The 25,697-nt window shown below is 40.1% G+C and overlaps 1 protein-coding gene across 1 annotated transcript in view; it reads right to left on the bottom strand.

Annotated features, from left to right (window-relative positions):
• G2E3 (G2/M-phase specific E3 ubiquitin protein ligase) overlaps positions 1 to 25,697 on the bottom strand; it is a 95,912-nt gene that overhangs the window by 66,654 nt on the left and 3,561 nt on the right. Inside the window, exon 2 of the mRNA XM_042446153.1 lies at positions 23,416 to 23,506. The gene's annotated coding sequence lies outside the window, so the exon portion shown is untranslated. The remainder of the gene's footprint in view (positions 1 to 23,415; positions 23,507 to 25,697) is intronic.

Below are 25,697 nucleotides of genomic sequence, written 5' to 3'. Positions count from 1 at the left end.
CTGGGGCCAGGATCGGACTGAAGGAGTAGTCAGGGGATGATGGGATGGGTGGCAGGGTGGCAGAGAGGACAAGATGGCATGAAGGAGGAGGAGGGGGATGAAGGAGCAGGACGCAGGGGGCCAATGGGGGCAACATCAGCGGTTGAATAAAATTGAATTTTCATTGTTTATGTTTTCTTTCTGGCTATTATTATTATTCATTTCATTTCATAATTTTTACTGAAAATCATTTTGTTGTAAGAAAGAGGAAGGTATTAGAAATGATCCAAGCTGGGTTTGAAATGTAATAGGTTTGCCACTGTATCTAAGGATATGCAAGGAAGTTCCTTCGATGGTGTGTGTATGGGCTTCACTTGGTTGACACCTCCTGGTTTGTGGACTGGACAAAAATTGTGGTGTAGAATCTGCATATTGATAGACAGATGCAGATACATCTGGAAAAAAAGTACAAATGTATTTAATTATTAAAATATTTTTATCCCACTCTGTGTCACAATATCTCAGAGGGGTATATAGGATAAATTAATCTAAAATAATTTAGAATAATAACATTTTTTTAAAAAAAGAGAAATAATTTAAATATTCTAGAAATACATTAAACAGTTTAACAGTTTAAGGAGCCCAGCCTTCCCCCAGCAGAGAGTCCAGGACTGGGAGACATAGAGGAGCAGGATGAGCCGATACCTACCTTCAGCCAAAGAAGGACAGAAAGGGCGTGCCTCCGGAGTTCCCGAAGGTTATATAAGAAGCGCTCACCAATGATTATATTAGGAGCTGGCCTAATATAAAGACCTGTGAGACACCGAGCCTCTCCGTCAGAGTCTATCTGTTTTCCTTGGTGAAAGCGTCTCTCTCTGACTCCCTCGGACTTTGTTGCCGGACCCCTTGCTTCCTAGACCTCAGATTGATCTAGAACTCTTGACCCTGGATTGGACTCGCTGATCTGCTCTCCGGAACCCTGGAAGTTGGACTGGCTTCTGGTTTTGCTCAATTGGACATTGGACTGGTACTGTGCTCATAGATTTGCTGCTGCAACTGACATCTTTAGACAGCTTTAAAAAGGCTGTCAAGATGGATCTCTTCCGGCAGGCCTTTCCTGGATAGATAATCCCACCCTCAAGAACCCTCTTCTCATGAGAGTCCCTAAGGTCCTCTCTGGAAATTTGAGTGGATTGCTGCCACAGTTTGCTGTTTTGTTTTTGTCTGTTTTGTAATGGTGTGTATGTGTTATGTTGTTTTAATTTGTTGGTTTTAATTATAATTGATTTAATAACTTTTTAAAGGGGGGAGGGAAGTAGATTTTGATATATATTGTATTGTATTTTATTATTGTTAGCTGCCCTTTAAAAAGTTATTAAATGAAGTATAATAAAAATAAAAAAATTATTATTATTATTATTATTATTATTATTATTATTATTATTATTATATTTATATTTATTTTTATCATATATTTATTTTTATATATATATATATATATATATATATATATATATATATATATATATTATTGTTGTTGTTGTTTGCATTTGCCTGCATCAGTGTTATCAGCTTCTCCATTTGGCTGCTTCCCCCGACAAAAACTAGCACAGAATTGAGCAAAATTATTATACTCCAAAACATGCACTTGATAAATCTAAATAAAGTTCATTTATTAACACAAGAAACACTTTCATGATTTTGTTACAGTTTCAGAAATGAGCACAAAAATGTGTACATTTGAAAAAATGTACAAAAACGAAGATAGATTTTTGACCCATTGAAAAACAAATGAAAAACTACCAGTGGAACTAAGCATGTTGGGTGTTGTACAGTTATAGAATCCCATGATCACCTGAGACCTCTAGTGTCTGTCTATGGAAAATGCTAACTTCCTCCAAACTACAGATTCCAGAAGGAATCATGATAGTTAAAGTGGTAAAGTGCTGTTACAGTGTAATATGGATGCAGTGTATGGAGTGGACATGAAGATGGGGAATGGAGAAGGTCAACAATTGCACTTGAAAGGTGTGCACACTACACATTCCTTACCTGTTCACTATTGAACAAGATGATATAAACCACAGTCTATCTTCATAGGAGCTTTGCAAGTGTATTACACAGCAGCTTGCTTCGAAAAACTTTGCAGCAGATTGTGTCCTTTAATATTTTCTGTTTTGCTTTGAATTTACAGGGCATTAGTGTGACTAAATAAAGAAAAAGGAAGAAAGTGTTTGGTTTGCATGTAAAGAATGCACAAAATGAGCATTCAGCATGAGGAGTATGTCAGGGAACAACAGTACCTTATACAACACTCTGGAAAAATGGTAAAAAGTACAAGTGTTCACACCATATTGTAAAGTAAATTCTTTAGAAATTGCTCTGTTATCTCAGAGGTAGCAGACATACCATATGCTGTGTCTAGCAGTTGCTATGGCAACTACTCTTAAAATTTAAACACAGGAGAAACTGTTGCCTAAAATCTCTGTGACTTGGGGCCATATTCTGCATGTTGGTTGGTGTCCTGAGCTCAATTAATAGTCCTAGCGCAGATTTCAAGTTCTGTTTAAAATATTTGCAGCTTACGTCACACCATCAAGTGTGGAACATAGCCTTGTTTTATCCCTCTAGTTTCCTCCTATAGCGTAGGTTCACACTTTGCTATGATGAGTCTGCCCAAGATGTTGCAGTATTTGCTTCATCATGCAGAACCTGCAGTGAGGAGAGCTGCATATGTTACAACTATTGCCCCCTTTCATCATGGGGACAGGTTTTATGCCACTGGACAGAATCCCAAGAGGTGGACTGCACTGTCAAGGAGATGATAAATGTGTTATGAATCACTTTCTGTCTTAGCCATCACTTCAGTATGGGTGGTTTCAGCTGGCATTGATATGACCATTGTAAAGTATACAAACTTCCCTACAGGAAGACAGCTTAAATAAGCTAGAGTAGAACGTATCATGCAAGGTGCTCAGAGCATCCATTATATACTGAGCAAACCTAATGAAGTGTGGATGTATGATCTTTCGGGGTATGGACAAAGTACATGTGGAAAGCAAATCCCATATTTGTCAATTGCCTGATTTGGCAGGGACAGTCCTTACTGATTATCACCCCACTTTTCAACTGCTTTAAAAATATACCAGTTTCTCCTCCTTCTCCTCACCTTCCACCTGTGTTCTCAACATACTTCAATTGCTTCAAAGTAGCTTGAACTTAATTAACTCAACAATGGAGAGAAGAAAGAGTGAATTTTGCATTTCCCTCTAGACGCAGGCAAAAGCAAACAGCAAAGGCATCTCTTAATTTCTGTGTGTGTGAATGTGTGTGCGCTTGTGTGTGCTGATTGTTTTCTCTAATAAAAACACTAAAGCCTATTTGGATTTGCCTCCGGAGTTCTGTGTGATTTGTACCTGGTATACATTTGGATTGTTATCCGGGCCTCTGTTATGCCAGCCATACTATATCTCTCGTTTGAGCTAATATTACATTTACCTAAGACATATTAATTTATGGGTGTCCTCCCGGGTCCCCAGCAATTTGGGTAATTTGGGTAAAATAGTTGTAGAACTTTTCTTAGTCATGCTGAAAGTGGAGGACATTTTGGAATACTACCTAGACAGAAGTTTGGAATATAGGATATGTCCTGAAAAAGGAGGACATCTCCTCACCCTGTTCTATGGTCTTGTGATTAGGCTTTTGACAAAGCTTCTGTTAGGTTGAATAAGAGGCCATTTCAGGCTTACTTGGTGTGTAGGGCAGTGATTTGGGTGGGAAACTGAAATGTATGGAGAAGCAAGGTTTAACCTTTCTCCAGTTGGGTTCTTCCCATATAATTCTACCACCCTGTTGCAGTTAGGGTTAAAATATTTCCGCTAGCACCAAGTGAAAGCTTTTTTGAAAAAAAAAAAAAAACTACTAAAGTTGTTCAGGAAAAGAAACTGCAGGCTATTCAAGGATATCCTGTAGGCCTCACTTGGCCCACAGATTGCAGGTTTCCCACCATGAAATAGAACATTCATGTCAATTCCATATATTTTTCTTCAGGGATGGTAAAACCATTAGGATAAATAGAAGCAATCCCCTACCCCTGCTGAATTGGGCTGTTCTTGTGTGGCACAAAAATTAGGAGTTTCCAAATTCAGGGAGTATGTTTTCTTGGTAATGTTGCTTCTCAGCTTAAAATATGGCACTTGTTCTCTGTCATAGTAAAACAACTGAACAGAAATAAATTTTAAGGGAATGTACAATGCCAGGAGTATAAGTCTATTTAAAGAAAAAAAAAAGACATACAGAATTTAATGCCAATATATAGCAATCGCAAGTACATTTCTATGCTGCTTATCAGTGCACTTAAGCACTCCCTAAGCGGTTTACAAATATGCTCTCAAAGTGGGGTACTGGGATTTTTTGTGCCATTCTATGATGTATTTTTTCATTAATAATCCATTATGTACACTGCATGCCAGCCACCCCATAAATACTTTCAGATGTGACATTTTGGTGCAAATCATCAGCAAGTCTTTATGTTGTCTTTGAACTCCATAGTAAAATGCATAGCAGTGATGTCACTTTTTAAGCTAGGTTGTGTTACAGGATAAAAATTAGTGGAAAACTATCATTATCTCTTAAATGATATCTCAGTGCTATCTACAAAAAGTACCAGCTCCAGGTCTGAAGGCATATAGAGCTAAGTGAAATGGAAAAATGGAAGGGGATAGTGGAGTCTGAGGGTTGGATTGAGGGGGTATATCCACCTGTCTCCAAGAATAGTTCATGGAAATCAGGAACAGCTCAGACTGGGAGTCAGCCTCTGAGCATAGCAGGAGGGTTACATGTGGCATGGCAGCCAGGTTTTCCTAGTGATATTTATACTTTAAAACTAGCCCCAGGCTAAGTTGATTTTATGAGAAACAAAGACTTGATAGCCCTTAGGAAGGACCAAAAAGGTTTCTGAAGTCACACATTGCTTTGATATCCAGAAGATGATAAAGACCATATTGGTTTATGGTAGCTTTATTGACATTTCAACACACTGCCAGGACCTGGAGTACCCCAAAATGGGTAGACAGGAAGGACATTTAGGAACACATCAGGAGATAAAAGGGAATCCAATCTTGTTTGATCTCTTGGCAAGAACCTATCTTTTGGCTTTCAGTTTTTGTAAAATGCAGAGTGTGCCTCCTCTAGCAAGCCCCTTCACCCTTTGTTTTCAATTGTTCACATGTCTATGATCTATGTGCCATATTCAAAACACTACTTTTCCTGATGTTTAGTAGGTCATCACAGCCTCTATAGTCCATACTGGCATCCAGCAATGTGATATCAAAATATAGCTGGATTATGGGGATATAAGGCCGCTTACAAGGCAATGTCAGTAAAACAGCTAGTGAAAGAGTACATGCATGGCATAAAGAAGATCTTAGCGGTTCCAGGTACAGCTGGGAAGGAACTCTGAGAACCCAGAGAGTTGTTTCTAATCTAAGTAGCTGATGCTGAGCTAGATGTACTAGCAGTCACATCACTGCAAGGCAGCTTCCTATACTTACTACCCAGCTTTTTCAGCAAGAAGCAATGTTGCAAATAGCTCACTGTTCATACTCCTTCTTTGGTGGTCTTTAAACAGAGGCTGGATGGCCATCTGTCAGGGGTGCTTTGATTGTGTGCATGGCAGGGGGTTGGACAGGATGGCTCTTGAGGTCTCTTCCAGCTCTATGATTCTATGAATGTAGAAGGAAGACTGCCACAAACTGCTTACATACATTTTTTTCTGGTTTGTCACAGAACATTTTGAATGTTATCATTTTGACGGACAACACCCAGAATGAGGGATTGTGGGAGTTATAATCAAATATAAGCTGGGGAATTCTGGTAGCTGTAGTCCAAAATAACATTTCTGAGCTCTAGTTTGTTGCAGTTTATGGCAAGGGTGAGTAATGTGTGGCCCTCCATATGATGAGAATAGCTCAGTACTGCTTGTATTGGTTAGGGTTGATGGGATTTGCAGCCAAACAGCATCTGGAGAACCAACATTCTTCTGGTTTACATACTTATAAATGTTGGAAGAAGAAACGACACATGGGATTAACCTTCTGGCAAACGAATAGTGAATAGTGCCCATGAGGTGAGAATGTAAATATTAACACAACAGGAGACCATTAGAATTTATCAATATGAAGATGTAATAAATGAGGGAGATAGGCAGAATCTTATTTTGCTTTTTATTATTTGTAGTAAAGGATAGAGACTCCCATGTCGGTGGGGTAGTCAATCCACCCCAAGTTTTAAAGTGAAGGATAATAGAGCTACCCAAGGTCCTGAACCTATTTTGAGGATAGAGTTTAGCACTTTAGATAACTCATAAAGTTCAGAATAAAATTTGGAGTGGATTCACCACATCACTAATTTGGAAGCTATCAACTGCCACTTCCTATTTGTTTAGTACTAAATACTTTTTGACATTATTGTGTTTGGGTCTATGAACTATAATCCATGGTTTCCCTATGACCCTAGCAATTTTGCTTGATGCATGGAAAGCCTTTGCTTCCAGCAGGTGACCTGCTTTTGTATATACATCGAGTCATCAATGTTCACAATATAGCTGATAGCTGGTGGAAATGAAATAATCTGTATTGACACATTTGGAAGTTTCACATCTTTTTCTACTTAACATTCTAACGTGATAATTGCTAGACTGATGATTTTCCAGTGACACATCTCTCTTTGTCAATATTTAGACCTGTGTATAGAAAGCTTATCTAACACACCTGGCTAATTTTCACTTAATTTAAAAATAAATGGTACATGTTTAGCTTGCAGGGTTAGCAGAAGGAAAAAAAAAGTGAAGGGTTTGCCATTTTCTTTCTTGAATCTTCTTTGAACTGTAGATTACCTGAAGCAGAAAGATAAAATTAGCAGCAAGGACATTTAATTTTGTCCTAAATCCTCCTTTGATGTCTGTACCTTTTTAAAAAAGGCTTTAGTCAAAAAATTGGAAAAGATTCTATGGACACAAAAGCAGGATCCAATTTTGCTGATTTTAGGCTGCATCTGCACTGCAGAAACTGCTTTAACTGTCATGGCTCAATGTTATGGAATTCTGGGATTTGTAGTTTTGTGGGATATTTATCCTGCTTTGCCAGACAGTGACACAACACACATTAGATCCCAGGATTCCATAGGATGGAGCCATGACAGTTAAAGCAGTGTCAAAATGCAGTGCAGATGCAGGCCTAACTCATATTTTTATTTTATCATTATTTTCTGTTTTCTGTGTCTTTGTTAGACACTTTTCAGCATCTCCATATGGAGATGGCAATACAGGTTATCCGTTTTAAATCTAATAAATAAATGTACAAAATCTACTGATTTTGTTGTAATTTTCTAGCCAGGATAATTTGCTTTCAATCTGTCAGTCTATGAGGCGTTACAAACCGCCGCTTTGCGGCGGTTTCCCGGTGCTGCTGTTTGCTCCGTGAGAGAGCTGCCGCAGCCAAACCGCGCAGCTCAATTACGGAGCAAAAAAGAAGTTCCAAAATGGAGCTTCTTCTGGCGGCGCGCTAATGACGCCGCGAGGCGCTAATGGCGCACTCACGACGTCATTAGCGCCACGTGACGTGTGGATGCACAGCGTCCGTTACGTCAAGATGGCGGCGGCGGCCATGTGGAACAGCCGCCGCCATTTTTTACGGACAGAGTCCTTTTTAAAACTGGGACGTCTTGAGGATGTCCCAAGTGGCGGTTTGTAACCCGCCTACGTTTCTCACTCATAAATTTGGAGAGATTTCTAGTGCAGCCACTGAATAAAGCCTGTGAAGATGAAAGAAATACTGAATTTTACAGCATTCGATTTGAGAGATTGGTGGGAAAATCAGTTGCATCCAGACTAAGGAGAGTAATACCAGTAATACGGGTTTTTTTTTTTAAAGATAGGGAAACCTGGGGAGGGAAATCTAAAGGAAAGGCAGAAAAAGGTAAGTAATGTTAAAAAGCGGTTCCATGTTGTAGGACAGATTTCTTCATGTTTTCTAGATCAGAACTCTCCTTTACCTACAACCTGTAGAGCATGTAAATCTAAAACCTCTGGATGTTGTTAGCTTGAAAACTTTCAAGCCAATTTGTATTGAAGATGCCAGCCACAGATGCTGGTGAAATGTCAGGAATAAACTCTTATAGAACATGGCCACATAGCCTGAAAAACACACAAAAAACTATGGATGCCGGCCATGAAACCCTTTGACTTCACAATTTGTATACTGTAATGAAAGGGTGGAAAAGTGCAGGGGACTGCTTTGGGTCTTCCATTGTACTCTGAAGGCAGTGTTCCCCATTGTTACCTTCTCACTCCACTCCATTCTAATGTTTAGATTTTTTTTTTTCAAACCAGTAAGTGACTGGGCTTCTTGGTCTGGTCACTTGGGGGTTGTGCATACCAGCAAAGAAAAGATGGGTTGAGGCGGAGTTGGAGTGTGGCGTCCATATGACACATGCTTTGGCTCTGCCCCCAGGCTGGCATGACACTACGTGTCACACCACATGGCGTGTGGCATCATGACACTCCTCTGGCGCTGTGTCCGAATGATGCAGCCCTGAAGAAGTGCAGTAAAGCCATGGTGCCATGGCTATCATACCTTTTGCAGGTTGCAAAAAAGAGCCACCTTTTGTGGCTCCTTTTTGTGCTCTGCAAAGGCCAGATCAGGACTGCAGAGTGTGGTTGGCGTGGCCCCGATCCAGTGCAGCTGGAGGCAGCAGCAAGCCACCCCTTAGGGGTGGTCTGCACAGCCTCCCTGTGCTTTAAAAAAGACCTGTAATGACACGCAGTGTTCAGGCCTTACGAATGTGAGCTTCTGAAATGCGCCGATACATAGCAAAGTAATATTTACCCCCAATTTTGGGGAGGAAGAATCCTTACAGGTACACATAATGGCTTTTCAAGGCTGTGTGGCACATACCCGCCAACATTTCACAGGTGAAAAACAGGAGACATGTTGCCAGTCAACATCAGAATATGGTCAAGATGGCAAAACATATTAATGAGGACACAAGCTAGGAGAGGCTGCAGTGGTTTGATTTTGCTTGACCCTACTGGGAAGGATGAGGCTGTGCCCCCTCCTTTCCTCTATACCCTGCTAACTGTCAGCCGCTTTTGAAGTTTCAGCTCAGTTTGCAGCAGCTGAAGGAAGCTGGAGACAAAGATCCAAAACACACTGCAGAAATAATCCAGTTTGACACTGCTTTAATTGCTCATTGCTAGAAAATTTTGGGATCTGCAGTTTTGTGAGACATTTAACCTTTTATGTCAGATGCCACAATAAACTATGATTCCCAGGATTCCCTATCACTGAGCCAGGGTAGTTAAAGCAGTTTCAAACTGCATTATTTCTGTAGTATGCATTGGACCAAAGTCAGAGTGTGTGAGGAGGAGAGAGAAACTGAGATGTTTTAAAAGCAGCTGAACAAGTGGGACAACAGAGGATTAATTGAGGACTAATTAAAATGATCCCTGCCAAATCAGGACAGTTGGAGGGTATGATGACACTCATAGGCTATACTCTTCTCTCTCCCCTTGTCTAATGTTTCAATTTTTCATGATGTGATCAACTACCAGGGTGGAACCATGGAGCTTGAGATTGCTGCTGCTTGAGTTTTTAATCATTTGTAAATGCTTTGGTGTATGTTGATTGCAATCAAAATAAAAATAGAATGTGCATGCTTTGAATTTAGGGTGAGCTGTTTTTCCGCATTGCTGTCCCACACATGTTACAAAATTCAGTGAACAGGCCAGAAAATGAGGAATTTTAAAAATGGTTTTTCCAGCCCCTTTGTAATTGTATGATTTTTTTAAAAAAAATAAATCCAGCTGAATAATTGTATTCTAGTAATTCTGTTCTACCTATTATTCATTAGAGTTGCAAACTAATGTTGTTTATGGGGAGTTGACTAGGGTAGCCTTTTCTAACCTGGTGCTCCATAGATTGTTGGGTTGCAATTTCCACAATGTCTAGCCAGCCATGCTGGAATTGTAGCCCAATATCTCTAGAAGGAACAAGGTGGGGGAAGGCTGGACTCAGCCTGGTGTAGCACAAACCATAATATTAAACTAGCATTATATGCAAATGTACTGGTGAAAATATGCAGGACCTTAAATCCAAATGCGGTGAAGATTCTGAAAGCAGGTTTGCCTTAGTTAATGAAGTGTGATGTGTTCCCGGGTGTTACTTCTTTAACAGAAAATTTAGGACCAGTGGCAGAAATAACATGAAAAGAATAAGATAGGTTCTTACTGCATAATGATAAACAATAACACATTTCAGCAATCTTTTTATTCAGAACTAAGAATATACAGTTGTCCCTCCATATTCGCTAGGGTTAGGGGAATAAGACCCCCATGAATATGGAAAAACCGCAAATAACAAAAACACTGTTTTTACCTGAGAGGACTCCTCTCTAGGAATCTCTAGGTCCTCCAGTACAACTCTGTGGTCAATGTCCAACATACACCGACCATAGAATGCCACTGGAGTAGCTACAAATGGTCTTTCAGTGCAACTTTTAGTTAAAGTTGACCACAGAATTGCACTGGAGGACCTAGACAGTCCTAGAGAAAACATATTAATGAAATCTGTGAATAATCAAATCCGCAAATATCAAATCCGCAAATATGGAGGGATGACTGTACATGTTATTATCTTCCCAATACTGATGCTACTAAGAAACTTCCAACTAGACAGAAGACAAGATGGAAAAGGGCAGCTGGGTGGCCATAAAAAGGCTTTATAAAAATGAGTTTTATTGCCAGGAGCTTTGTTAACTGAGATATACCCATAGTGTGCCATGAGGATTGTCTTTTTTCTATTCTTATTGCAGGCAGGTTCTAAACCTATTGGATTATCCCTGTTTGCAAACTCCTCTTTAACCTAAGCGCACATGAAATTTCCAGCTTGGCTGAATTTTTACAATCTGAGTGGCATCTGTCCTCATGCAGTCATGCCAGCATAGCTTTGTAGCATGAGCTTGTTTTGTGAAACAAGCCTAATTTGCAGTGCTAACAGTGGGCAATCACTAATCTTTTTGTCTCTGCTAGCTGTGTGATTATGCTGCATTCAGCATCAGGATCTGTTTTGAAATTCAATTTTTGTTCATTTATTCCCAGTGTCACAAAGCAATCTGTTGTAAAGTCCTGCTTTGAGAAGAATCAAGCAAGAAGTTTGGTTTGGCATGATCATGATCACCACTACCACCACCCTTTATCTTACAGCTGCACGTTCATTAATGTATTTTGCTTTTGTCTCCCTTCTCAATTTGTGCTGAGGAAAACACATTTTTCCTCAAATAGTTTGCTTTTATTGCATGTCTGATACTTTGCCCCTTATGCTGGGAGTTTTTGCATTGTGTTGTGATTGCCTCTACATTTATTAGAAACAAATCTGGTCTCTGCCATTTGTTTACCATTATTGTGTCTTTATGTATGGATATTTCTTTTTAATTAGGCACACTCTAAATTGCTAACACTTTCATTTGGGAAGCAGTTTCCAGTAACCTCGCAAATATCCTGAGTTCTGTGCAAACTCAAATCTCTATCTCAAAATAACTTTGTCATAGTCTCTTGTTAGCAGTGACATACACACATATATACAGACATACAATCAGTCTGTAATTAATCCATCTGTTAGCTGTTCAATTTTACACTGTGCATTAATTATGTGCTTATTTTCTACAACACAATGGTCAATGGCTCATCCTTGGGTTGGTTGACTAAGAAAGAACACCACTTTCTCATATGATACATGCTCATTAACTCCATTTCTGTGAGCATATGCAATCAGAAGCCCCGTTAGGATTTTCAGTCTGCTGCCTTCAGTTAGAATTAGGAGAAGGCAGGATGGAACACAGTGTATTAGCCACACTTCTTCTGTTGCATTCCTCTCGAAATTGTGTGGAGGTAACAACATGAGTGACCTTGGGCAAGTCACATGCTCTCAGCCTCAGGGGAAGGCAATGGCAAACCTCCTATGAGCAAATCTTTCCAAGAAAACCCCATGATAGGTTTGCCTTAGGATTGGCATAAGTTGGAAACGACTTGAAGGCACACAACAACAACAACGACAACAGCAGAAACATATTAGGAACACAGAACTAGAACTGCCTTTGGAGGTGCAATGTGTCATTCTGGCAGAGTCTCAGAATGGTTTGTTTTAGTTCCGTTCATATCTGTGTAAAGGGAAAACTATAGAACTACTAGAACTTGTTTAAGCCTAGAACCTTGATTAGATGTTACTTTTCTGACTTCTCTGGGGAACCAGATATGTACTCTGCTATATCAATATGCTGACTTCTCTCACAAACATTTTGGCTGCAAGGGTTTTGAAATACCTTACTGAATAGAGATGAGAGATGCTAAAATGAATGTGTTCTTCTTTTTTTACAGTCTATAGCAATTGCTCCTATAATTATTTTGTTCAGTAAAACGAAAACTAAAAATCAGATGCAGCTTAAACACTCAAATTACACCCCTTTCTAGGGTCGTTGGGTTAGTGATGTTATTAAACATGATACCTTAAACAATAACATCAGTTACTCACAGCATGTTATTCAAATTTAAAAAAAAAATACAACCACCACCAAGTCTAACAAAGGAAAATATACATACATTTCACATTTCAAGGCAGTGCTCTTGCCCTGAGATTCTTCCACTTTGCCAGAGACTGTAAGTAGGTCCTGAGACTATCAATTGATCATATGGAAGAAAGATTGAGGATGAAGCAAAACTGCAAGGGCAATTGAAATTTGAGGAATGTGAAAATGCCATGAGTCAGATTCTAGGGACCAATCCCCATCCTACCCCAGGACCTGCTGCAGATGACACCACCCATTTTTGGTATTTATAGAGGTTGGTTTAATTCAGCTTTCCTTTCCATTGAGCTCCTTTTTTTGACTAAAAGATGGTACCTGGAGAGGGGCTGTGTTATGTTTTACATGACAATCATCACTCCTGGAGGCTTCTAGAAGTGGCAATTCTCTTTTTAAAATATTTTTTTCTCCACCAGGGGATGGTAATTTGACAGACCTTAAAAATGGTCAGGGACATATCTGAACCACAGATCATGTGATGCTCACAACTGGATGCCGGTTTCTTGGGTAGGAGCCTAGGCAATAAGTCCCTTCTCTGAACAGTTGTACCACCTCCTTTAAAAACTTTTTAATTTTTTAAAATTTTGGTAATAGTACAAAAAGTTATACATCAAGATGTATACAGATAGGTTCTTAATACAAAGAACCACAAAAGATATTGACTTTTAATACATTTTTGGAGGGGTGTCTTTTTTTCTTGTCTTGTTTCTTTTCTTCCCTTAAGCCTTTGGTGTATCTTATTCAGATTCAAAGTCAATATTGGCGTTTTACAGACCGCCCAAAAAGGGCGGTCTGCTGCTGCCTCCGTTTCCACCGCTGGGAAGCCTCAGCCTCCAAATGGGGAGGGTTCCCGGCGGCGGAAAAAGGAGCCGCAAAAAGCGGCTTCTTTTTGCATCGCAGTTGCGACACACGAGTGCGCAAATGGCGCACTCGTGACATTGCAAGTGCAGGGAGACGTGTGGATGCTAAGTGTCCAGCACATCAAAATGGTGGCGCCCATGTGTATAAGGCTCTGCCATTTTGTACGTGCTCGGCACGTACTAGAGTTAGGGCATTCGGAAAGGACGCCCTTTCGTAACCCTAGTACATGCCGAGCACGTACTATCGGCGTGTTTGGAACGTGCCATTGTCAACATTTGAGTGCCCATTAAAATAAGTTTCTTTAAAACTTCAGCTAGTTCTGGGATGATTCCTCATATGAGGGCAGGGAACCGTCTAACTAAAAAGATTGCATGTACAGCGCTGTGTAAATTTACACCGCTTCATAAATAAAGGTTAATATAATAATAATAATAATAATATGCAAACATGATAAATTTATACAATTGTTGTTGTTTGTTAAGTGCCATCAAGTTTACTGCTATTTATGGTGACCCTATCAATGAGAGACTTCCAAAACAGTCTGTTATCAACAGCCCTGCTCAGATCTGGCAAACTCAGGACTGTGACATCCTTGGTACAAAATTGTCAGAGTGGTTTCTTGTACTCAAGGTTATTGTTATTGCATGTGCCTTCAAGTCATTTCTGACTCATAGTGACCCTAAAATGACCCCATCACAAGGTTTTCTGGGAGTGTCACCCAGTAGATTTCCATGGCTAATCAGGGAAATGAACCCTGGCCTCCAGAGTCTAAGAAGATTGTTGCATGAGACTGCTTTTAGACTGTAATCACAAAATTTCTTTAACATGCAATAATGCTAATAAAACACTTATTTCTGCATTACATTTCAATAGCATGACAGTCCTTGTTTTGTGACAAATGCTTCTGGTCTCTGTTTTCCACACAGTGCACATGACCTCAGCCTCTAACCCCCCCTTTTCCCCCCCAGCTCTGAGCATGCATTTTTTAAATTTATTTTTTCTTTCAAAATCTTGCAATGATGAGATTAGACCTGTAACCACAAGATTCTTTTGGCAACTCATTTCTGGTGATTCAGGATTCTTGAGTGCTGTTCTGTTGCTTTAAATTTGGAATTGGTGGTTCTGTAGATGGCAACACAAGCATCAATCCTGCATCAATGGATCCTGTGAAATGGAAGACTGTTTTGGGATATTGTTTACATAAATAAGTAAATTAGCACCTCCTCATCTCACCAAATTCAGCAAAACCAGCTTTCTTGACTAAACCAGAAGGTTATTGTTTAGTTATTGCACCATGCTGACCTTGCAATAACACTGCTAAAGTGATCTGCACCTGTTTAAACATGTGAATGCAGATATACTGGCAGTTATTGCTGGGTGTCTCTTGTTATCATGCAAAACTGCACGATAATAATGTTATGACAATACGGGGCGAGGGTGTGGTGGACAGAGACAAGGGCATCTCTGGACAATCTCAACACTCTAATGGGTTCATAAAGGGAGATATGATCCCTTAACCAGGACCCAAGCCATATAGGGGCTTATAGGTCAAAAACAGCACTTTGAATTGTGCCTGGAAATGAAGCTGTTGCAACAAGAGAGTTGTGTGTTTCCTGTAGCCAGCTCCAGTTAACAACCTGGCTGCAGCTCTTTGGGCTAGCTGAAATTTCTCAGCACTCTTCAAAAGCAGACCCAGGTAGAGCGCATTACAGTATATCAAACAGAATGTAACCAAAGCGTGTACTACTGTGACCAGATCAGACTTATCCAGGAATGAGCGCAGTTGGTGGACTAGTTTTAACTGTGCAAAAGTCACTGCTGAAACCTAAGCCTCCAGGCCCAGAGCTGAATCAAGAAGTACCCTCAAACTATGAACCTGAGTTCAGGGGGAGTGTAATTCCATCTAACACAAGCTGAATCCCTATTCCTGGATCTGTGTTTTGGCTGATCAGGAACACCTCTGTTTTGTTGGGATTAAGCTTCAGTTTACTTGCTCTCCTCCAGTCCATTACAGCTGCCAGAGACCAGTTTATGATAGGAACAGCTTCCTTGGAATTAGGTGGAAAAGAATGAAAGAGTTGGGCATCATCAGCATAAAGGTTACACTTTACTCCAAAACTCTAGACAACCTCTTGCAGCAGTTTCATGTAGACGTTAAAAAGCATAGGGAACAAGACTGAACCCTGAGGGACCCCACAGGCCAATGGCCAGGAAATCAAGCAGGAATCCTCTAACATCACCTTCTGAGGGTATCCATCCAAGAAAAGATGTAAAAGAGTACCTCCAAGCCCCATCCCAGAGAAATGACTCAGAAGGATATCATGGTCAATGGTCTTGAAAACCACTGAGAGGTCCAGTAGATCTAACAGGGACACACTCCCCCTGTCCAGTTCCCTGCAAAGGTCATCCACCAAGGCAACAAAGCATTTCTGTCCCATAATCAGGCCTGAAACCAGACTGACATGGATCTAGATACAGTACAGTGCATCCACGCCATCTGCGGATTTGATCTTCTGCAGACAGCAAGCCCAGACTTTTGCAATGGGCATGCAGCCATTGAAAAGAATGGGACTTGAGGTGCCACGTCAGGGGGATCCGGAATGGACCCCCCATGGATAGCAAGGGTCCACTGTAATCCATTTTATCCAGGAGCCCCTGAAGTTGAGAAGCCATCACACGTACCTGTACCTTGCCCCAAAATGAAAGGTTGGAGACTGGCCTATAGCTATCTAATATAATAGGATCCAGGGAAGTAATTTTTTCAGAAGAGATCTCATCACAGCCTCTTTCAGACATGTTGGGACACTGCCTTTTTGTAAAGAAACATTAATTACTTCCCTTACCCACTCACTCAGCCCTCCTCTGGCTTGTTTAATTAGCCAGGAGGAACAAGGGTCTAGTATACAAGTGGTGGCTCTCACTTCTCCAAAGATCCTGTCCATACCCTCAGGCTGCACAAATTGAAAAGTACCCATCAAGACTGGACAAGCAGGAACCAAAGTTACATCCACTGAAACTGTATCAGCTCTGGTGTCTAAGTCAGAGAGAACCTGAGAGAGTTTATCTATGAAATAGTGGGCAAAATAAGTAGTTATGTCATATTTGATTAACCAGTTACCAGGGAACACACATCTTCTAGGTTAAAGCTAAGACTCAGTTTCCCTTATTGGCTGTGAGAAGCAGCAAACCTGTATTTGAGTGGATGATAAAGAAATTCCCCCCTCATAGTTATGACATTGTTAACTTAATTTGTTTCACCCATGTGAGTGAAATGTAGTGTAGTGGTTTGAATGAGTGGATACCAGAATTCAAATCCCTGCTCACTCATAGAAGCCCATTGGATGACCTTGGACAAGTCACTTTCAGTCTAGAGCAGTGGTTCTCAGCCTTCCTAATGCCATGACCCTTTAATACACTTCCTCATGTTGTGGTGACCCCCAGCCATAAAATTATTTTTGTTGTTACTTCATAACTATGTGTTTTCTGATGGTCTTAGGTGACCCCGTGAAAGGGTTGTTTGACTCCCAAAGGGGTTGTGATCCACAGGTTGAGAACCACTGGTCTAGAGGAAGGCAAAGGCAAACCCTCCCTGAACAAATTTGGGCAAGAAAACCCTGTGATAGAGTTGTCTTAGGTTCATCATAAATGAGAAATGACTTGAAGGCACACAGCAATGAAAATAAGAAAAAACAAATGATGAAGGACCAGGAAAACTATGAGGAGTGGTTTCTGGGGCTGGATAGTGTTTTGTCTGAGAAAATAGTCATCTTGAGACTCAGTAATGCTGTTTGACCTTGAGGCTGAGAGTGTGTGACTTGCCCAAGGTTTTGGAACACAGCAGCAGTTTCTGAGAGTATCTCAGTTTTAGTTCTTTGCATGTTAATCACAACACATCAGCCAAACCACCTATTAGGATGTCTGCTCAGAAGAAAAAGGGAAAAACAGCACACTCATTTCTGCACTTCTGTTTGAAGGTAAGAAGGGCTAGGTTATTTAAGAGAAAGCATGGGTAACACAGCAAGCACAACCCATCCCTATACATGTAATGATAATGACAATAATTCATAAAACCACTCAAAACCACTTCTTTGGGGCAATAGTCTTCTGTTCCACCAGGAAAGAAAAGTCATATTAAGTTCATGTAAAAAATAAGTAAAAAACAAACCATTACTTATTTTTTTACTCTTTCCCTGGTTAGTCCAGGCTAATGTCTTTTTCTTGAAGGAAGCACGTAAAGTATGTATGTTAATCTGTGTATTTTGCATTTGTGTATTATATATATTTTATGTATTACTGATGTACAGAATTTTGATTTTTTTTGTGTCTAAAAAGTATATAAATACTATTTGTAAATAAAATCAATCAGTAATTCACTCACTCAAACAAGTCTGGAGATTTACTCACTCCAGGCAGAAAACCGGCAGATACAGAAAAACTGTGGCAAGATTTTAGTGGATAAATACAGTTCTGTGCTGTGGTAGAGATCTTTATCAATTGGTTTCTCAGCTGGCTTTGGAAATATATATTCATTCTAATACAATCTTTGATTTGGAGTGATAAACATGATTGGGTTTTTTGTTTGTTTGATGTCCAATAGTCCATCCACTGGATCACACTGTTTATTGTAGTATTACTTGTCATTTTGTGCCTGCTCCAGAAAGCTGTGTGAAGGAAAGGCTCACCTCGTTTTAGTCAGCATGCTCAACTTTTCTGAAGACAAAATTATAGATGAGCTTCTGACTGCTTGCTTGGCAATTTCCAGCTCATTGTCTCAGTTGTTTTGCAGGCAGGGCTGCCAAACAGTGAGTTCTCACCATCAGCTGAAAAGCATTTTTAATCTCATCATGGTGCTATTATTGTGAATTACTGTTTTGGTAGACTGTAAATCATATGAGTTGTTGGTATCACACTTTGTTATGGGGGGAGAATTTGTTCCCACATCTGTATACAGTGCAATCTCGTTTATCTGCCATCTAAAATACTTGACTAATCAGAGGTTCTGATGAACATAAGGGGGATTTTTCTCCCCCGCAGGGCCTCATTGCTCTAAGGACAAAGGTTAGTTTTTCAGACCATCAGAATAACTGAGTCCACATGATGATATCATTCACAAATAAAGTTCAGAAACCCAGGGAAACTTGCTAGCTCTCTCAGTGCTCTTCACAAACTCTGAAGAAAATTAGATAGGGCTGTGCCAAATATTATCTAGTTTCACTTTTCATGTTCAAAAGAGTGGTTTTAATGGTATAAAATATTTCATGGAAGTAACATAACACAAATTTCAAACCTCAGATTTTCTTGGGCCAGAATTCTGTTGGTGACATACACTAGCAAAAACTGTGGTTAGGCAAATGCATGTCCTTTCTTAGATATTGTGGAAAGAGATATATGGTATCTCCTTGCAGAAGATTGCCTCTGCACATCCATCCTCAGAAGGCAGATTCTGAACATCAGATGTTGTAGCATAAGCTTTTGTAGACATGGAGGCTGAACAGAATGGCATTTAACACCAGCCTCGGGGCAGAGTGGGGGTGTGGCAACTGCACAATGCATGCCCCAACTCCACCCTCAAGCTGCCGTCATGTCACCAGACCACACAATGGACAGCATCATGGCACTCCTTTGGCATGGCATCCAGATGAAGCACGCCAAAAGGAGTGCTGGAAAGTGCCACCTTGGTGGCAAATGTGCCTTCTACTTCCTCAGATACATGTAGTAAACTCATGTCCAGGAAAGACCTTTATAATCAAACTGTATGAATAACCATAGAAAGGCAAAACTTGTGGGTGTAGTGATGAGGTGACAAGTTCAGTTTTAAATGTAGTCATTGAAGGACAAAGGACAAAACTGAACTTGCCACCTCATTACCATATCCCCAGATTTTGCATTTCTATGGCTATTCATACAGTCTAGTTATAAGGGTCTTGACTGGGCACCAGTTCACTACGCATCTGAGAAAGTAGACCAAGTCTACGAAAGCTTATGTTACAACGTCTTTTCCTTTTGCTAAGGTGCTAAAAGATCCCTTTGCATACTGATATTCCAGATTAATACAGCTATGTCTGTGAATTCTGGGCATAACCCTGTACTGCCATGCAATTTTGACAATATTAGTTCTCTCCCTAAACCCAAGTTTATTACCTCTATGCTAGATAATACTGACCTGTTTTGCCCCTGGGAAGCTAGCCAAACTCACACCAGTGTGCCATTTTCCCAAGGAAGATGGGTGGTTGTCAACCATACTGGACTGAGTGAGGTGCTCTCTATTAGTAGCCTGCTTCTTACTTAAACCCTGAGAATGCTGACATCTCTCCTTTTTCTGGAATCCCTCTGTGGGAGCAGCCACTGGCAAGTCTGGCTGTTCATCTGAGTGGGGCGAATGTAATGAACTTTGCTCCTGTGGCTACTGGAACTCTGCCCCTGTATGGATGCAGGTTCACCATCTGTGGCTGATGCCACTGCTGCAGCCATGACATGTTCTCTGGGCTCTCAGTGTCTTCATCAGAGCCTTCAGGACAAGCAAGGCATGACAAACGCACCCAAACACACCTAAAATTAATGTCCACTTTTCATACATAAAGACTTTGGCTGACATCCTGTTCTGTATGACCTTATAACTTTGGGGATTCACATACACCATAATTGAAGATTGAATGTGACCCACAAAGCCTACCATTTTAGCAAGGTAGTGCCCTGTCCAAACGGTTTCCAAGACATGCAATTAGGGGCCCAGGGAAATGAAGTCTAGCTACCATGTTCTCCTGGTCAGAGGAGAAGCAGTTGCAACAGAATCTCAAGGGGATCTCTTCAGCTGCCTGCTTACAATGTACCCCATGGCCAGCAGAGTGACCCAGATGTCATTTCCCAGTGCTCCAAATTGCAGTGCCATAGAAACCCCTCCGCTGAGGTGGCTGAAAGTGGTGTTTTTTTTTAGTGTGTCATTCTTAGACGTAACTATGGTTACATCTGATGATACAGGATCTCCACCTTTATTTCTGCTCAGTGTCTTACAAGAGATGCATGAGTTTTGCTAAGTGCTGGGGAGAACACTGAATACCTGCCATGTGTTTCCATTAAAATGGTAACAACAGATGAGCAGCAATTGTTGTTTCACTGTCTCATAGCTGTCTGTTCAGTATGAAATCTGTTCTGTACTGAACAAAATCTGAGCTAATTAGATCTGCTTAACATCTCTTGTAGTCCAAAAGAGAAAACCTCTTTTAAAATATGAGGGAAAGTCAAGAGGGAGGTGGTCACATATCTCCAGAATATTTGGAAGCTATTCAATACCACCATTAACATAAGCATCGCTAGAATGCAATGGTGACTGTTAGCTTCCATGTCAATATGGTGTTGAATCACCTTCAGGTTTTAATCTTGATTTTGCAGAAACAGTTCAAGGGCGCTTTTGTTGGAAGTGAAGAAGGCATCAAATTTTTTTGATTTATTTTCTTGTGGGGCATAAAGATTTATCATCAAAATCCGTTCTCCCTGAATTAATGTTTCTATGGCCACAAATTGCCCTTGTCTATCCTTATAAATTTCTTTTGCCTCCAAGTTGTTGTTTATATATATCACCACTCCTCTCTTCCTCTCTGTTTCACTTGAGGCCGTAAACAGTTCACCTAGTTTCTTATTTTCTAGCAGTTTTAAATCTTTGGTTTTAATGTGTGTTTCTTGTATACAATATACCTGTGCTTTTTGTTTGGTTAAGTAATGAAATATTTTATTCCATTTAGTTTTTAAATTTAGACCATTAACATTCCATGAAAATATAGTTTGCATCATATCTTAAGCAGTTTTGTTTTATTTTGTCTAAATGAGCTTTCCTTTTTATGTTTTCTTTGTGTGTTGTTTCCTTCCTCTTTTCTTCCTCGTAGTTTCTCCTTGTTTGTTACATGTATATTTCCTTTTTCCTTCTTTACTTAATTCTAGTTGTTTCTTGCTAGCTAACATCCAAGAAGGATGTAGCCATGAGGCTCTTGCCTCAGAGATGGCTGCTCTTACATCTATGGATTTAGTTAGCTTTTAGGGACTCTTGTACCAAACATAGGTAATTTTTCTATTGAGTATCTACTTTCCTATTTTAAATGGATTTCTTTGTACCAATAAAGTAAGCTTTATTTTTTAACCTTACCAGAATGTTCTGTTTTATAAAAGAAACTCAGATAATTGGGGCACGCTGCACACTCTGCATAGTTAAATACCAATAATTTCCTACACCTTTCACATTAGACAATTACAGTGCTAGGATTCCACTTTAACTGCCAGTGGTTTCATTCTATGGAATTCTTGAATTTGCAGTTTAGGGAGTTGTGATTAGAATTGTCAGTGGTCTCCAGTGGCTCCCTATATTACAAGCTCCAGGATTCCACAGTATGCAACCCTGCCTGTTAAAGCACTATCATAGTGCTGTAATTATGTACTGTGAAAAGGCCCCAAGTTATTGAATGTTATGATCAAAATAGGTTCAACACCTTGGACAGCTCTTTTAACGTTTAAAGTAAAATCCAGAGCAGACTTCCAGACCCACTGGCAGGGAAACTTTGGATATCTCCTGTAAAGGTTGAGCTAAAACATGGAGTGGATTTACTGCTCTACTGACTACTGTCCAAATTGGCAATGAATAGGATTTTCTATTTTTTAAAAAAGTTCATAATAATAATAATAATAATAATAATAATATTTATTTCTATACCGCTTTTCCACATTGATCAAAGCGGTGTACAAAACAAAAGAGTATAATAATACAACAGTACAAAATAAAATTACAATATATACATAATGATAAAACTGTGTAAAAATTACAAATACAATTTAAAAAAGACTATTAAACCAAATCAAGGCCAGCTGAGCTGATGATCCATGATGCAAAATACATATAGGGAGGGAACCACATGATATCAAAGCATGTGGGGGAAAGCTTGATGGAAGAAAAAGATCTTAAGTTTCTTTTTAAAGAGATCCAGGGAGGTGATGGAGCGGAGCTCATTGGTTAGGGTGTTCCAAATTTTTGGGGCTGAAATAGAAAAGGCCCTTTGCAAGGTCGATGCATATTTCGCAGTCAGATGCAAGGTCGATGCATATTTCGCAGTCAGAACCCTCAACAGATTTTTCCCGGCTGACCTGAGTGTGCGAGGCGGATTATATGGGGAGAGGCGGTCCTCCAAGTAACCTGGGCCCAAGTCATTTAGGGCTTTATAGGTAATTACCAACACCTTGTATTGCGCCTGGAAGCGAATAGGCAGCCAATGGAAATCTTGTAAAATGGGTGTTATGTGGTCAGCCCTGGAACAACCAGTGACCAATCTTGCAGCCATATTCTGCACTAACTGAAGCTTCCGGGTTTGGTACAAGAGTTGCTCCATGTAGAGTGCATTACAGAAATCCAATCGAGAGGTTACCAGAGCATGTACCACAGTTTCAGGTTCCCCCTGGCCCAGGTAGGGTTGCAGCTGGCGTATCAGCCGAAGCTGATAACAGGCGCCTCTGACCGTCGCATCCATTTGAGATGTCAATTGGAGCGATGAGTCCAGAAGCACCCCCAAGCTGTGAATAGAGACCTTCGGGGGGGAGCGTGACCCCTATTTAGGACAGGTGGGAAATTTCACTACCCGGGCCCGGGGAATCTATCACTAGTACTTCTGTTTTCTCTGGATTCAGACTGAGTTTGTTTTCCCTCATCCAGCTCATTACCGACTCTAAGCAGGCATTAGAGGAGAGATGCCACCCCTAGTCACTGCATGAGTCGGAGACACAGAGAAACATATCTGGGTGTCATCAGCATATAATGACCTTAGGACCTCCTAATTGGATCATGGAACAGAGACAATTTTTAAAAACCTCTCTACCATGCCATTATCACAAATAAAACAATCCCAAGTTTCTGTTTGTTCCATGAGTAAGTGATAGAAAATAGTATAGTCGGAAGGGATCAATTACCTCTTTCATCATTGTGCTCCCAATCCAAATTGCTATGAGTCCTTCCAAAACTTCCAGCACCATCTCATTGGCTTTAGCGGCCCATAACTTCCTGCAAATGAATGCAGATGAAACAGAAGTAGTAAAATTTATTCAAGCCTTAGACATGTCAGATAATAAGACCTCCTGGCACAGGGGCAACCTGGAACAGCAAACTCCCATCAGATGTTATTCCAGCCATGGTGTAAAAGTTTCCACACAGGAAAGCCAAATTACCCTAGTTTGCTTGCACTGTACCCCTACATACCTTATACCAAGTTTGCTTCCATTATTTCTTTGTCTTAAAAGAACATAATCTACCCAGAGTGATGTGCGCATGTGCATATCTCTCTAACTCCCCCCTAAAAACTCCTGCACAGTAATTACAATTGCCATAGAATAAGAAGGGAAGCAATTAAAGACTCCATAGGTGTTGCTTGTAATTGTTGCAGGCAAATCAGAAGATTAAGCATAGCAACAATGCACAGCGCAAGATGGCCTAAACTCTGTTTTTCCTGCAGAACTGCAAATAGTAGCAAATCAAAAGGCTGTTCTCCTTAATTACCACTGTATGAGGCATCAGGCTAAAAGCAGGCTCATTCTGTAATGTTTTCTATACAGCTACAGTATGAACATACAATGCAGGCCTTTATGCACCACCTAATAGACAATATTACACACCAAATTATTGCCTGCTTTCATTTTACAGGGAGAAATCACTGGTGAGTCAAGGCCATTGGCTTCTCAGCTTCCCCAGCAAGCAATGTGTTGACTGAACTAAGAGAACAGTTTTACTTCTTCAAGCCAGTGGTGACTATTTATACTTAAACACTTTGCTTCACAACTTCCAGCATCTCATATTATGTGACAGCCTGGGAGCGTAGATGGGCTGCCATCTCTGCTTGTGAGCCATACAAGCTGGTACTTGTGGCATTCGCTGGAAAGTTTGCACATTTCTCTCCTCTTCTTTACTCAGCAATAATTTATCCTGCTGATTCCATGTAATTTAGGGACCTATATTCCAAGAACGAATGGAATGGAACAAATAAGGGCCATGCTTTTTAATACAATTCTCCCAGAGCATCTGGTAGGAGCATATAATACAAGTGTTTTTTACATCATGCAAGAATTTTGCACATCAAAAACTGAATGTGTCACTGGAATTGTAAACAAAGGAAACACCAATAACACTGTGAAACTTAGTCTGTGAAAAAGAGCTAATTATTCATGTTGCTGTTGGGCATTTACATGGAAGATTATCAATAAACAAATGAATGGAGCTTTCTTTTATTCAGAGGATAGGGTTGCTATGATATCTAAATGATATGACCACATCTAGTAAAGCTTCAAGGCCCATGGCTGTATTTACATTAAATATTAAAGTGCAGAAAAATCAGCAATTCCCCAACACAGGTTCTCAGAAATGTGAACATCAAAAGCCAACCCTTCCTCCATTAGTCCCAGATCTTCCAGGAATTTCTTCCAAGCTCTGAGTTTACTTTATTGTGGTGGTGGTGGTGCTATAAGTTAAGATTTCTAGTCAGGGTGATTTATACTCCCTAAGTACAAAGACCGAAAATATGTTACAAGAAAAAGGATTATGTGGAAAACATTACTTTTTTTAGCTAATAATGTTGATTTCTTAAGAGAATGGCTGGCATCCTGTTAAGAATGTCAAGAGCTGGACAAACAACACTGTACACTGTGGAATTCATATTTGCAAGCATTGCACCAGTGCCATGACCAAGAGTGCTCCCCAAAACTCACCTTGGAAGCCAGGCAAGGCTACCAATATATTGAGGCACATGGGAATTGAAGAAGAGTCCACCCATCTCTCAGTAGTGAGGCTCTTTGCAACAAGCAGTTATGACAAGGACCTTGCATGACCCCCAAGATTAATAAATATATATTTAAAACATTTTAAAAACATTTAAAAATAGCTAGAAAGACTGAAAACAGTCCAAACTCCCACATTTTGTGCTAGCTGTATCTTCCAAATATTTTTCAAGGGCAGTCCCATGTACATTGTATCACAGTAGTCTAACTGAAGATGATTAAGGAATGAATGCTGCAGTTGGATCTCCCTTCCCTGGGAAAGTGTGCCACTGAAGTATTAACTGAAGGTAAGGAGGGCCACTCCCAGCTGCAGCAGTTGCCTGGTATTCCAGAGCTATGTTGAGTCCAAGAGCACTTGCAAGCTATAATAATAATAATAATAATAATAATAATAATAATAATAATAATAATAATAATAATAATAATAA

This window comes from Sceloporus undulatus, chromosome 1 (genome assembly GCF_019175285.1).
Source record: "Sceloporus undulatus isolate JIND9_A2432 ecotype Alabama chromosome 1, SceUnd_v1.1, whole genome shotgun sequence".
NCBI classification, from domain to species: Eukaryota; Metazoa; Chordata; class Lepidosauria; order Squamata; family Phrynosomatidae; genus Sceloporus; species Sceloporus undulatus.
This window is presented reverse-complemented; position numbering and strand designations above follow the sequence as displayed.